This window comes from Mirounga leonina, unplaced genomic scaffold, assembly GCF_011800145.1.
Source record: "Mirounga leonina isolate KUSES-001 unplaced genomic scaffold, KU_Mleo_1.0 Mir_150, whole genome shotgun sequence".
Lineage (NCBI taxonomy): Eukaryota > Metazoa > Chordata > Mammalia > Carnivora > Phocidae > Mirounga > Mirounga leonina.
Genome location: NW_023270374.1, coordinates 15,482,194 through 15,497,795, shown reverse-complemented (window position 1 = coordinate 15,497,795; position 15,602 = coordinate 15,482,194). Strand labels below are relative to the sequence as shown.

At 39.6% G+C, this 15,602-nt stretch overlaps 1 protein-coding gene across 1 annotated transcript in view; it reads right to left on the bottom strand.

Moving 5' to 3' along the window:
• Positions 1-15,602, bottom strand: part of PAK5 (p21 (RAC1) activated kinase 5) — a 296,558-nt gene that overhangs the window by 164,821 nt on the left and 116,135 nt on the right. Inside the window, exon 2 of the mRNA XM_035005847.1 lies at positions 6,471-6,618. The gene's annotated coding sequence lies outside the window, so the exon portion shown is untranslated. The remainder of the gene's footprint in view (positions 1-6,470; positions 6,619-15,602) is intronic.

The following is a 15,602-nucleotide window of genomic DNA, read 5'->3' as shown; positions in this document are numbered from 1 at the left end:
AAGTTGGGAATTAACCACCCTCAGCCTAATAGTCTCTTTTCGAAGGTCAAAAGTAGCCACCTGCTGCACAATCCAATACCCATCGCTGCTCTACTAGTTACTGCATGCTGCAGCTGCTAAGTCTCCCAACACTTGACCCTCCATGTAAGTCTTATCTCAATTTGCTACGTGGTGAAAGCTTAAATAATCGTGATGCTGCAGCACACCAGGGTCTATTTTCATTCCAATTCGCCCCAAAAGGATGGGGACTCTATTGCTTTCAGACAGGTCAGTAATCCAATTCCAAAATCCTACCCACAGGGTATCCCTTTCTACAACCACTTATTTTAGCTTAGTTTCCCTGGGCAATGGACCTGAGACAAGCATTAAGTGCTACCTCTTGCATTGGAACAAGCAATCACAAGGTAGGAGAAAGAAGAGAAGGAAATGGGGCAGGGAAGGATAGGAAGAAGACAAGGGGATATGTTATTGTTCTGGCCACTAGATTGCCATGAACTATGAAGGAGCACAGCCAGTAGCCCAGCAAAGGCATCTGCAAAGTGACAGGGAACACCTTTAAACATGCAGTACAGGGACATATGTCCTGGAAAAGGCCATCAGAGAGAGAAATGCAGAAGGAATTTATCTGCCTTGCTTCCTCTTCTCTCTCATAGGAGCAAGCTGCTAAGATCTAGGTCAGTGGTTGTCCGCTAGGTATAATTTTTGTCCCCCAGGGTGACATCTGACAAGATATTTTTGTGTGTGTGTCTAGAGATTTTTGTTGTTGTCACAGCTGGGAGGAGCTATTGGCATGTAGTGGGTTGAGGTCAAGCATAATGCTAAAAATACTACAATGCACAGGAGGTTCCCTACAATGGCAATTATTCAGTCCAAAATGTCCTTGGTGCTAAACATACTACAATGCACAGGAGGTTCCCTACACTGGCAATTATTCAGTCCAAAATGTCATTCATAGGTGCTTCTGTTGATAAACCCTATTCTAGGTGATGGTAAAGCCAAAAGAACCCAAAGAAGTGTTTAAGACATATTTGACAAAATCACCCCGCAGAAAAAGACAAAAGATAAGGAAGACATTTCACAGAAGAGAAAACACAAATGGAGAACAAAACATGAAAAGATACTGAACCTCATTAGTAATGAGAGAACTCAAATCATGGTAAGATACCATTTCACACTTAACTGATCGGCAAACATTAAGACATCAAGAAGACCAAGCATGGGGAGGAGTCTCAGGGTGATTCTCATTTACAGCTAGTTGGGAGTATAAATTGCTACCAACTCTTTAGGAAAGAGTTTAGTATTATGTTGTAAAGTTGAACATGTACACATTTAAGGTGACCACTCATGCCAATTTGCCTGGGATTGTTCCTGGTTTTAGCCCTGAAAATCCTGCATCCTGAGAAACCATGCAGTTCCAGGCTACCTGGGATGGGTGGTTTCCTATATCATGTGTTCTAGCAACTTGGTTCTACATAGATATCCCTGAAAAACTTAAACACATGCTAGGAGACATATAAAAAATGATTGTAGTATCATTGCTCATAGCAGAAAATGCAGAAAATGGAAACAGAAATGTCAATCTACAGAAGAATTGTGATATGTTCACATGATGTAATATTATTTAGCTGTGAAAATGAACTATAGTTACATGTAATGACATGGATGAATCTTAGAAACAAATGTTCGAGGAAATGAGCAAATCGTTAGGCTGAGTATAAAATCATTACTATAAAGCTCAAAAGGAAGCAAAAATTAATAACAATATGTAGGAATATACTCCCATTTGGGCCAATTATTTTTAACCAAAATAATTGTAAATGGTAGATGTAAATTTAGGACAGTGGTAACCTCTGGAGGGCAGGTGGGGAGATGGAATGGGGAAACACTCTGCTCCCCAAAGAAAAATTAATAATAATTAGGTCCTCAGAGAGTGTTCATTGGATTTTGTATCTTTGCTGTCAGCTTTAACTATGTTATTTATTTGTCTTTGGCTATGCTATTTTCTGTTTATCTTACCTTCAAAAAAATACCCTGATCTCACTTTTTAGAAACAGGTAGCAAAGAATCACCAACACATCTGCAAGACAAGAATGAAAGAAATACATTCCCCAAGCCAACAAGGGTGGGTATTTGGGCCCCGGGTTCTCCATTCATGGGTCTGGTCAGCATTTACTTCCAGAGTCTAGGTCCCATTCTACCTCCAAGGAGCTAGTGATGCTATTTGATATCAGCTTATTAAGCCTCACACTAAAACTTGCTGTACCTGGTGGCTTAGAGGAGCGCCACACTGAAACACAGGCCCAGGAGAACTGTCAAAGTCACTTAGGAAAACTGTAGAATAAGGTTTCTATTTAATTTACAAAATCCAGTCTCAAAGCGAAAAACCCATGAACTGAAAATTACCATTTCACATGCACATCCCAGTGGAAACATACATGGACACATCTCTTTTCTAAATACATCCCTGATGTCAGCTGCCTCAGAGACCTACTCGAGAAACTTGTCCTTGTGAGAGTCTGGAGGCTTGGTATTTCGGTTTGGGACCATAACCCCAAAATCCTTTATTTTGGGGATCCTTTATTTTGTGGGTTATGGAAGGTGCATCACAGAAGGAGTTTCTGTCATGTAATCTACATCATCACCTAACCTCCCTGAAGCCACAAGGTGCACAGGCTGAGTCATGCGCACAGCTGTTCTTGCATCCAGCTCCCTCAACCTCACCTCTCTCTCCAAGCACCCATCAAGGTATTTCCTTCCTCCCCCCCACCCTCCCTTTTTGAAATAAATATCAATCCTACAAATCATTTCCTAAGAAAACATCTTATAATTTTACTTTTTTTTACATTTTATTATTTATTTGACAGAGAGAGACACAGTGAGAGAGGAAACACAGCAGGGGGAGTGGGAGAGGGAGAAGCAGGCTTTCTGCTGAACAAGGAGCCCGATGCGGGGCTCGATCCCAGGACCCTGGGATCATCACCTGAGCCGAAGGCAGACGCTTAATGACTGAGCCACCCAGGCACCAACATCTTATAATTTTATTAACCATATTGCTACAGCAACCTGGACATCCACCTATCTCTCCACCATTAACCTGACTTTGCTCGCCTTCCCATTTAACATTTCTTCTTAAATGTTATTCTTCCTACAAATTAACTTTTCTTTGCTTGAATTCTGGTACATTTACATACCTCTGGTCTTTAATGCTGTTCTCTCTCCTGGTGCTTGTCTCTTGCCCTCAGCACTATATGCCTTCATTATGGGGCACTGGGTGTCTCTGAAAATACACTACCCTCCTTGCCTCAAATTTACTTCCTACTTCATCTGGCTGGGGAATACCTCCTCACCCTGTAAGCTTTAATCCAGATGTTTCTCTTCTTGGTACATCTCCCCTTCCTGTGTCAGTGCCCTTTTGCCATGTGACCTTGAAGCTCCTCTTACCAAAAGGTGGAGTTTATTTCTACATCTGGGCTGGTCTTGTGATTTACTTTGGCCTATATCATGCAGCAGAAGTGACTGTTCTGAGCCTCGGCTTCAGGAAGCCTTGCACACTTTCATTCACTCTCAAACCTTCCCCAGCCACCATGGGAACAAGCCCAGGCTAGCCACTGGAGAACTGAGTTGATTCAGCTACATTCTTTTTTTTTTTTTGAAGATGATATTTATTTATTTATTTGACAGAGAGAGACACAGTGAGAGAGGGAACACAAGCAGGGGGAGTGGGAGAGGGAGAAGCAGGCTTCCTGCGGAGCAGGGAGCCAGATGCGGGGCTCGATCCCAGGACCCTGTGATCATGACCTGAGCCGAAGGCAGACGCTTAACGACTGAGCCATCCAGGCACCCCGATCCAGTTCAATCAGTTACCAGGTGTGTGATGTAAAGCATCTTAGACTAGCCCGTCTCCAGCCACTGTTAGCTGATTGCAGATGAATGGGTGAACCTACCTCAGACCAGCTAAACCTGGCCCACATCAGCAGAACTTTTTAACTCACCCACAGACCCATCAGCAATATTACATACTTGTTGTGTTCAGCCACTAAGTCGTGGAGTTATTTGTTATACAGCAACAACTGATAACCTCTTTCTTGATCCTACTTAATAGGAATAACACACTTCCATATGGCTCTTACTATACTCCATGTTTTCTGGTCTTTCTTTTCCTGCTTTCCTTAAGAACACGGGCATTTTTTTTTGCATCCCCAAATCTAAATGGCTCCTGCCAACTTTCAAATAAATGGGTGTCAGAAAAATAATTAGTGACTTAAGGATTACAATGATGCCGAACGGATGGTTTTGGAGGCAAACCAGAATCTGAATCCCAGCTCTATATCCTGTATGTGTTACTCCCGAGAATTTGGTTACCCTTGCTCAACCTTATCTGCTCATCTATACATGGAAGACCAGAATCAATATATATGCTGCAGGACTGTGGTGATAAAATACATATTTCCCCTCCCCTGCACCTGGTACTGAGTGACAAATAAGAATTAAATGATAAGATGTAATGCATTTATTATAGTACATGGCTTCATACTTGACAAATGATAGCTCTACTAATATAATCATGAGCATCCCTGTTGTCACTTCTTAGAGCAGAAACTATCAGTGCTCCATCCATATCCTCTTGGCACTCATCATTTCTGTGCATGCTGATCTGATGGTGGCTTCCAATGGCAAACACCTGGGGTTCTTTGCCTGAGGCTTCCTCTGGCTACTGGAGTCCTCTTGGCCCACATCTATGGCAGGCCACAGATGCCAGGGAGTTAACACCCTTCACTTCTATCCAGGGGAGCAGTCTTCCATCAAGGCAGATGGGAAAAGGTGGCTGATACCCTTGCCCTTGGCTAGGATAAATCCAAGGTATGTTCTATACTGTATCCCAAAATTGCCCAATGGGATCATACTCCTCTTGGTCACAGTAACAATAAGGTACTTTTTCTGTTTTCCTTCTCTTTCTCACCCCACATCCCCATTTCCCTATAAAGGTATACTGGCATCACCTTCCAAATAAACACCAGTACCCAAATTTTTTGTCTCACTATTTGATTCCAGAGAAATCAACCTAAACCAACTACTAATCTTATTGCTTCAGCATACAGTTACTTTTTCAGGAACTTTGACCATTTGGAAGCCTACCCATGTAAAGATCTCTCCAGCTAATCAGAGTTGTATCTGATCCAGTGGATGACAAGACCAATCACAGAATGTGGTATACCACCTTTAGGTTTTCTTGGATCTTTTCATCATGGTTCAATTCTCTGAGTACATCAGGATACCCAATTGATCTTGGGTAGTTCTGTGCTTACGCTAAAGGGCACCTGGAACCATGGTATTGATTCTTGGCCAAGAAAGAAGTGAAATGTAATAGCTAGTGATTTATAACTTGCTATTAGAAGTCCGAAACGCCCCCCAAGGCATACTGTACCAGCCTATCTACGCTGTTTATGGAAACTGAGTGGATTGATGGTTTACACCTGTTTACCTGTTCACAAAGACTGCTTTTAGCTCCCTGAGCTGTGGGGTATAAAATGCTCCTCAGTAAGCCTGATTCTTGGCTCCCCTGAGACCAACGTGTCATATGTGTATCTTGGTGGTTCATGATCTGAAGACTAAGGGCATCATGTGTGATGGAGAAAGGACCCTGAGAGCTGCACCTAGAAGTCTCAGTCCCCTCTAGTGCTTGCTTTCTCCTGCTGTACCCTTTCCTTTGTTTGATTACAGCTGTACATGTATATACCTTATGGTGTCTCAAGAATCTTTTCAATTACCTGACACTATAATTGCTGTACTGGGCCTGTTTTCTTTCTTTTTTTAAAAAAATATTTTATTTATTTATTTGACAGAGAGAGACAACAGCAAGAGAGGGAACACAAGCAGGGGGAGGGGGAGTGGGAGAAGGAGAAGCAGGCTTCCCGCCGAGTAGGGAGACTGCACTGGGCCTGTTTTCTGATGCCAAAGGCTTCTGAAAAGGGTTTGGGGTGGAGAAAGTAAGGGTTCCCACAGCACCCCATTTTAGAATCCTTTCAGAAAGTTTATCAACTTTCATATACACAATACAATATGGTTAACTACGGTCACCGTGCTGCATATTACATCCCCATAACTTATTTTATAACTGGAAGTTTGTATCTTTTGACCACCTTCACCATTCTACTGACTCCCCATCCTCCTGCCCACCTCTAGCAACCTGCAATATAGTCTCTGTAACTTTTAGCTCAGATTTAAAAAAAAATTTTTTTTAACTGATTCCACATATAAGTGAGATCATATGGTATTTGTCTTTCTGCACATGTGACTTATTTCACTTAGCATAATGCTCTCAAGGTCCATCTATGCTGTCTCAAATGGCAGGACTTCCCTTTTTATGGCTGAATAGTATTCTACTGTGCATATGTGTGTGTGTGTGTGTGTGTACATTATTTAAAATAAAATTTAAAAGAGCAAAACCATAACATAATTCATCCCCCTACCTTTTTTTGATGGCTGTGGATGAATCGGACTCCAGAGGAGTTTGGCTATTTCTGTCCTGCAACTTTTTGTTGGAGTTTTTCAGTGTTCTTCATTTTTCTTCAGTGTTCATTTTGGCAAGAGGTGGAAGCATTTTGCCACAGTATATTTCTGTAACAACATGGTATCAACATGTGTCAGAAACCCACCAACATTCTGCTCCATTTAAAAATAAACAACCTCACTTACTTCCCATTCCTGTACATGCTGTGCATCCTTTCTCTACTGTTCCAGTCATTCTCTCAGGCATGCAGCTACTGATCTGGGATTACCTGGACCCTCCAGCAGTGTTAGGCTCCCCTTAGCACCTTACCTGCATCTGTCATAGCACTTTCTCACACTGGTCCAATGTGAGTCCAGTTCTTCAACAGGGAGTGAGCCCTATGGAGGCAGTAAATGTGCCCTTGGTCCCTGACTCTCTGGGGCCGAGCCTGCTCTCTAGTAATTGCACGTTTCATATGGTCAATTCTCATTATTTGGAGTAGTCACATTCTATACAGTAGCTGCAAACACCAAATGAGTGAATGCTGAACCCATTGCTCCTACAAGAAATCCAGGGTTCTTCAAGTCTCTGATCCCAAACATGCTCATCCATCAACCAACACATAATCTTGTTTCAGAGTTTTATGTGCGTTTCTGTTTAAAGACACATTTAATGTATGTATTTTTGATTCATTAACATTCAACTTAGCCAACAGCACCAGAACTCACACCTGAATGAAGATTGCCAAAGACATGTATTTATTCCACAAGGCACATCACACTGAGGAATATTAGACGGCACCTCAGCACTCTGCTCGGGGACCATTTCAAACAGCAAAACCACCAGCAAAAGCATAGAAATGCAAAAACACATGTGATGGTGAATTTGTAAATACAAAATCCACGAATAATGAAGACTGACTATACATACATTGGCTGATTCAAAGTTATGTGTGGCTCTGTAAGTTCCTAGCCTTGCTTATGGTCCAGCACAGCACTGCCATTTAAATGAGTAAATATATAAATACTATTGATTGGATACAAAGGGACTAAATACAGATTTCATATGTTTCATGAAAGATCCCAAAATTGAAAGCAGTTATTCTCTCCTATCCTATTAAAAGGACAAATCCCAGGTCCCAGTTCTTTTCTTCTTCCTGATATTAATCATTGCTTATCCAATTTTCAGACAAGTCCAAAGAAAACCTCCCTGAAAATAATTATAGGTTGACAGTCTACCCTACCCATTATGGGACAACCCAAACCGTTTCCAGAAGACGGCTCCATTTTTCTCCTTGAATAATAAGAAATACCTGCTTTTACTTTATTATACGCATCAGTTAACTGTAGGTACACAGCGTACATACTTACTACACTTGTATTTTCTGTAAAAATGCCAGTACTTTGTGACATAAAAAGTGGAAGTATCACACTTTAAGTATCTACTTTCCTATGCATTCGAAAAATGTTTAAGGCTTCCCTTAGGGACAGAGATTTATGTTTTAAAGCTGTTGCAAATATTTTCCCATTAAGTTTACTTCTTAATATTTAAAACCGGTTAAATTTAAACTTGATTTATTTGTACTTCATGGAAAGTAATTTGCTGGTAAAATCATCTTCTTAAAAGCACGCCCTATGTTTTAAACTACCATTGCTAAGATCAGAACTTGCTAAAAATGAATGTCTTGCACAGATAACAGGAAATCCTAGATGGTTCTGAAAGCTCAGTTCTTGCATGCTTTTAACCTGTTAAAACACAGGTTTTTAATTTAGTTCAAAATCAGCTAAAATGTAAGTAGACATAACTTCCTTTTAAAGCCTTGTGATATTCTCTTCATGTATTTCAGAGCAGAAGATAAGCCACCTTGTCAGGAAATGTAATTTTAAGACTGATACAGCCATATGGGTCTCTCACATAACAATAATTCAATATATTTTACAACAGAAATACCTTGATCCAGAAAAGTAAAACAAAATAAGTGTATCTTATTTTTATATTGTATTAATACCATTATATTACATTTTCTATATAATGAATCAATATTTTGGTTTTAAACTTTATTTTGTAATTAGCATTATTTTTAACTTTCTATTTATACTACAAATAACCAAAATAAAAAAAGTCAGATGCCATAAATTTAATATAATGTGCCTAGATTAAAACTATCCTCTCAAATTTCTTTTCCTTTAAACATGCCACTAAGAAACCTTTATCTATATCTCTGTAAAGCCAGATTGCCACTATTGACCTAGAAAAAGCAATCTGAATGCTCAGTAGACTATGTTCACATAACAACTACACTACTCTGAACCTACTGATAATGTACATATTAATATGAGGTACTGATGTCAATTAAATTTAATATTTCCAACCTTCAAGAGGAAGGGGTTGACTTTGGAATCAACAGACTTGGCTCCAGCTTGTACTAGCTGCACAGTTTGGGCCAATTCGTCATTCCTCAAGTTTATTTGTTCATCTGAAAAATGGAGATGGACAGAATTTTCCATAATACAGAGGGGTCCTCAAGATAAAGTGAAAATGTCCTATATAAGGTACCTGGCCAATAGTGAATAGTAAAGAATGTTAGTTCTGGTTTTTAGTAAGTACAAAACCAACCCAAGCAGCATTTCAGACAACTGAATTTAGCTCTTAAAACCAAAAATCAGTGACCTGTCATCTGTGAATAATTTGCAAAATAAAACAAAAAAACCCCAAATGTTCTAGTTTACCCACACATTTTCTTACCAGCAAAATAAGCATCTCTATATGTATGTCTGTTATAGAGATGTACCCAAAGAAACATAACTTTTTTACCACAAGTCTATGCCATTTTGTACATTTCATTTTCATAGATTCACAGATTCATTTCATAAATTCAATATGGCCTCTCCATATTGGGCTCCTTGACCATGAGATCCAACAAAAAAAACTCTGCTACAAATGGCACTGGCCAATTGCTAAAAAAAAAAAATCTAAGATTTTATTTTATGTAAAGTAGAACAGAGATTTGCCATCAACTATATTAGGACAAATACTTCTAGTCCCTGCACACTTGTTTTCTCCTCTTATTCAAGAATAAGAGCACTTATGCAGATCATTTCAGGTGGTTTAGACCCAGGATGAAATGAGCCTCATCAGCCCTGTGATCTTAGAATGTTTATTGCATTATTCACCCTTTTATCCACTTCTCCTTGTACCCAGAAATTTAAATATGTGAGTGGCAGGTTTGATATGTGGTCTGTGCTCTTATGTTAAAAAAACAGGACTTTTTTTTTTTCTCTCTCTCTCTCTCTCAGAGAATAAGCTATGACCTTGTCCTCATTAATAGTGAATTCTGAGCAAATAAAGTCCAATGGATTATGAAATCATGAAAGATTCTAAATACCATCAGGTCAAAGTCTTCCAACAACTCTGAGGCATTGGGGTAAGAGGAGAGAAATAAATGGATTATATGGAGAAAACCTATAATTTATTCTTTAATCTTTTTTTTTTACTAGGATAGCATCTTTCTAAAACCAAATTAATATAGATCATCCTTCTTGAAAATATAACTTCATCACTGTGCCATTTTATAATAGCTTTTTCTTTGTGTATACTTTATAACGTGATAATTCTATACTTTCAACAAGATATAGCACTCCTCATCTAATAGGAAAACCCTTAGATACACAAAAGGGTTTCATTACCGGGTTTGACAGTAGAAAAGCCAAGCAGAAATCAAGCTGGCAGAGACAGTTTAATATAAACCTCCTCTGAGGATTTGCAAACAACATCACATTTGTTTTCTGCTACTCATCTGCCCCTCTGTGATCTCTGTCTCTCTCTATAATAAAATATTTATAGCCAGAGCTCAGCAGCCCTTCCTCTTTCTTCACTGTTGGAATAAGGTGTGTTCTGCTCCCTGGGAGAGAACAATAAATAGAAACACTAAAACTCTGAATACATAACTTTGGGGGAGAAAAAAACCTCATCCACTGAAAGATTTTCTTTCATTCAAAGCAAGATAACTGTGACATATGGAACTGCATTTTCTGTCATTATTTATGCACTTGTCAAGTGCACGGAATCCTCTCTAGGGAAACTTCTAGGGAGTCTACAGAACTCTTCGCTCTCTTTGGATATCCTCAATATGGATTGAGCACTATTTTGTTTTTCTTTTCAGGGAATAATGAAGCTTGATTTTCTAAAACCAATCTCATCTTTTCCTTATAGGAAAATATCCTGTTTGAATGTCTGGCCTCTATCTATGAAACATTTTCCCTGAGACAATGGAAGGATTGAGCTTTTTAGGACTGAACTGTAGGTAGTATTCTCATGTTAATGTTCCTTTCATCTGCAAGAGCAGTTTGTGTGTTGGCTTTTATTTTAAGGAGTAATTATCCTTTAGGCTAACCACCACGTAAACAATGAAGTTGGGATATACTGGTTTTCTAGTTGAATAGAAAAGGTACTTTGAATTTTTATTTGCACAAGTGCCCCAAGTTCTAGCTCCATGGGTGAGTACTTGCTTTTCAAACTTGATTGACTAAATGAGTCTATATCTGGGCTTCCTTATCTCACACCCCTGGTAATGACATACGCAGCCACACAACTTACAGCGGGTTAAATGAAAGAATGTATGTATAAGACCTTCAGATACTCTGAAGCGCTCTACAACATTAGAAGAGTTATTTTAATTCCTAGGTGTTTGAATTTTACAAACATTAATCTGATACAGAAAACAGAAAAGCTAACAGATCAAAACTTGGTGATAAAGTCTCTGAAATTATGAGGATTCTTTAGCTTCCACTTCAGTGGATCTGCACCTGTCCAAGTTGATCCTGCTGAGCTTAGATTTCCTAGGCAAAATGACAACATGGGGAAATAGTGGGGAGAGAGAGACAGAAAGAAGGGGCCACCATGGAGTTCCATGTTTATAACCACTCTCCTCTTGAAAGCAGGTGGTTCTTAACTGGGGTTCTTCACTTCAAGTCCCTGGGATCATTTAGATAGGATTTATGGGTTCCATGAATTTGGATGAGAAAGAAAATACCACTCCATTTTCATTAGCCTTTAACAGGCAACAAAACCCAGGAATATTCTAAGGACTTGTAATCGAGAAACATAAGCCTTTTTATAGCACACTGTAATTGCTGCAGATACCTTGAAACACCATTTGCACTCCACACTACTCCAAATATATGGCAGTTATTAGGTCTGCCATTAGATAGGATATTTCCAAATCAAGTAACTCATATCACCATAACACAAACTTATTTTATTTGATGTTTTGATGACTTTATGTCAACATAATTAGTTTCCTTTATAACCCTAGGTATTGTACTTTATGCATTTTAAAACAGTATGTTGTCACTGTGGTAACCTAGGGATTCCATTCCTAGGTATCTACCCCAAAGAACTGAAAAACCCACATTCAAATTCTGGTACAGGAATATTTATAGCAGCATTATTTACAGTAGCTGAAAGATGGAAACAACCCAAATATCCATCAACAAATGAATGGATAAATAGAATGTGGTATTTCTAGACAACAGAGTATGATTCAGGCATAAAAAGGAATGAAGTATGATACATGCTACAGTGTGGATGAACCCCAAACATGCTAAGGGAAAGAAGTCAGATACAGACAGTCACATGTGGTATGATTCTACTTATATGAAATACCCAGAATAGGTAAATCCACAGACAGAGAAAGCAGACTGATGGTTACCAGGGCCTTGGGGGTCAGGAAGATGAAGAGAACGGCTTCATGGGTACGGGGTTTTATTTTCGAATGGCAGAAACGTTTTGGAGCTAGATGGATGTGGTGGCTGTGTAACTTTACAGGTGTTAAATGCCAGCGACTTGCTTACATTAAAATGGTGAATTTTATGTCATGTGAATTTCCTCTCAACAAGTTAAACCAAACACGATATTGAAAATTGGTTCCCAGTCTTCCTGAGGCTGCCAAAGGAGTCCATGGCACAGCAAAAGGATAAAATCCCTGACTTAAAGGTTTTCAAAACGACAGAGCCTCCTCTTCCTTTGGCCCAACTGAAGATGCTGGCCTTATTCCACAGTTATTCAAATTTCCTGAGCATACCAGAGCACTCTAAGGCCTGAAGTTAGAGTTAGCAGAAAGCAAGGATGCAGCTAATGAGCATTAAGCTGGCTGATGAACAAGTCATATTTGTCTCTATATTTCTCATAGACACTTACGGACATATTCCAGAAAACAGAGAATGACCAAAAACTTTCCAGGTAAAGGTGGTCATTAACTATCACAACAAACTACACGTTTTAAATGGCCAGAAGTGGTAGACATTCCTTTGTCAATGGTAAGGTTTCCCCATGCTATCAGTTCTCCTGCATACTATTTTAGGAATATCTTTATGCTAGGTGTAATGCTCCTAGAACTTTATTCCACTTCCTTTATGTTATTTTTTTCATTCAACAAATACACATTATAATATCCACTAGTAACACATGATATGAAGAAAAAACTGGGCAGGAATGAGAATGACAGAAAGTTGCTCGAGAAAGAGATCAAGAAAGAGACTCCCGAGAGGTGGCATATGAACAGAAACTTGAATGAAGTGATTATTTGATACTCATTTGATACTCATCAATATTCATTTGAGTAATACAGTGAGATCAATAGTATTCTAGGCTATGGAGATAGCATGTGCAAATGTCCTGAGGTCAGGAATGTTCATGGAACAACATTGAAGGCCCATGTGGCTACAGTGGAGCCAGTGAGGAAAGAATGGTATAAAAATAAGGCAAGAGCATGTAGCCACGAACCAGACTGTAGATGGCCTTATAGGCCATGGTTGAGATTTTAGATTTTATTGTAAATCTGATGGGTAAGGAATTGGAGAGCTTTGAGCAGATGTCATGATCTAATTTACATCCTGAAACTGTTCATAGATGTAGTGGAAACACAGCAGGTGGGCAAGGTTGAAATATTAAGAGGCTATTTAGGTAGCACAGGCAAAAAAAAAAAAAAAAAGATAGCAACATGTACTAGGGCAGGAGTAGTACAGACATGGAGAAGTAGTCTGATTTTAGATATATTTTGAAAGTCCACATGACCCTTTGATGGGTTGGCTATGGTACCAGAGAATGTACTTCACCCTGAGCCAGGTGGACAGCAGTGCCACTTACTGAGCTGGGGGGCATTTGGAGAGGAGATTTAAATTGTGCTGTTGTCCATTTGAGCTGCTGTAACAAAAATACCATAGCCTGGGTGGCTTAGAAACAACAGCAATTTATTTCTCACAGTTGTAGAGGCTGGAAGTCTGAGGTCAGGAGGGCAGCATGGCTGGGTGATGACTCTCTTCTGGGTTGCATTTTCACATGGTAGAAGGGGCTGAGAGCTCCATGGGATCTCTTCTTCAATCACACTACTGCCACTCATGAGGGCTCCACTCTCACAGCCGAGTCGCCTTCCCAAAGTCCTATGTATTTCAATACATACCTTGTGTAGAGGACATAAACATTCAGATGGTAGCTATGTGTGGTTCAAGAAAATCAGGTGTTTAGTTTAAAACATAAGAGATTTCATTGCAAAAGATGGCCCAAATTTGTTATCTTTCACTGTATGCATGCTTTTCACTAAGTAACATTTTAGGTCCCTCTCTCCCTGGTTTGGCTCTGTGACTTGATTTGGCCAATGGGACATTAACAGTTTTCCTGTATTTTTAATGACTTATGTATTTCTGACTTTTCTTGCATGTCTGCCATTACCATGAAAACATGTCCAGGATAGCTGGATGCAGAAAGAGAGACACAAGGAGAGGAACAGTATGGCCCTGATCACCCCAGCCAAAGCCCTCCTAGACAAGTTAACAGCCCCCTGGTAAATATATACAAGTCCATCTAACTACTAATAGAGCCATCAGGTCAACCTACAGTTGACCCAAGATATATAAGCAAGCGTAGCTTAGATCAACTGAACCCTGCAGAGCTGTGAACTTAATAGATATATAAATAATTGTGTGGCTGGTTGTTGTTTTTTTTTTTAAGATTTTATTTATTTGACAGAGAGAGACACAGAGAGAGAGGGAACACAAGCAGGGGCAGTGGGAGTGGGAGAGGGAGAAGCAGGCTGGGCTCAATCCCAGGACCCTGGGATCATGACCTGAGCCCAAAGGCAGACACTTAAGGACTGAGCCACCCAGGCGCCCCATGTGGCTGGTTGTTATACAGCATTTTCATGACAATATATGGCTGACAGAGGAGTACCCAAATATGAGAAATACACCTCATCTCAGCCAATCCAAAGAGGCTGTTCTTATATTTTAATCTGCTTGTGGGTTGCAAATAGAATGTGGTAGAAAATCAGTAACAAAAACTGAATCATAAATAATGAACGAATCATAAAATCCAGTCTCCCTCACTTGTATGGGCCCATTCCAAGAAAGGCCCAGCCTGGGTGACTGAAATTAAGTTTTTAAAAAACTACAGTTTAGGAAAGTTTATCAAGTTTTTTAATACTGGAATATATTTTAAGGATTATTGTTAAATTCAAGACATTTCTCTCAAGTGTAAGATTTTAGTGCATTTCTGGATTTCTTCAGATTGCCAACACTCAACTGATTTGTCATCAATACCCTCATTGACTTGGCTTCTAATACCTTTCCTGCACAATAAGGAACAGGGACAGATGTATCATGAAGCCAAAGGCTCAAGGCCATTCACTTGTTTATGGACATCAAGAACTTGAAACGGACCCTAGCAATATGTTCACATGGTTGTATTTTCACAAAACATGCAAAAGTAAGATACTTTAACAGTAACTGGTTAAGACAGCTGTCTCTTTACACTCCAACTTCCTACATCACACTTCTCTATGTGTTGCATGGAGTTGGGGTGGTGATGGTTATTCTGGGGCTCTAGCTAAGGGAGAACTTGAGCTGAGGTTGCATTTGGTTTGTGATGAGTGGGCTCTATTTATGTGTTTTGCAGTAAATTTCCATTACATCAGTTTTGTTGGTCACCCCAATGTAGCAATGGCTTTCAGGAATTCTACAACACCTCCAGGTACTGACTGACCCAGCATCACAGCACAGAGATGCAGGCCTGGGGAGCACATTGCAGTGTGAGTGTTCCCTGCAGCTGTGGATGTATG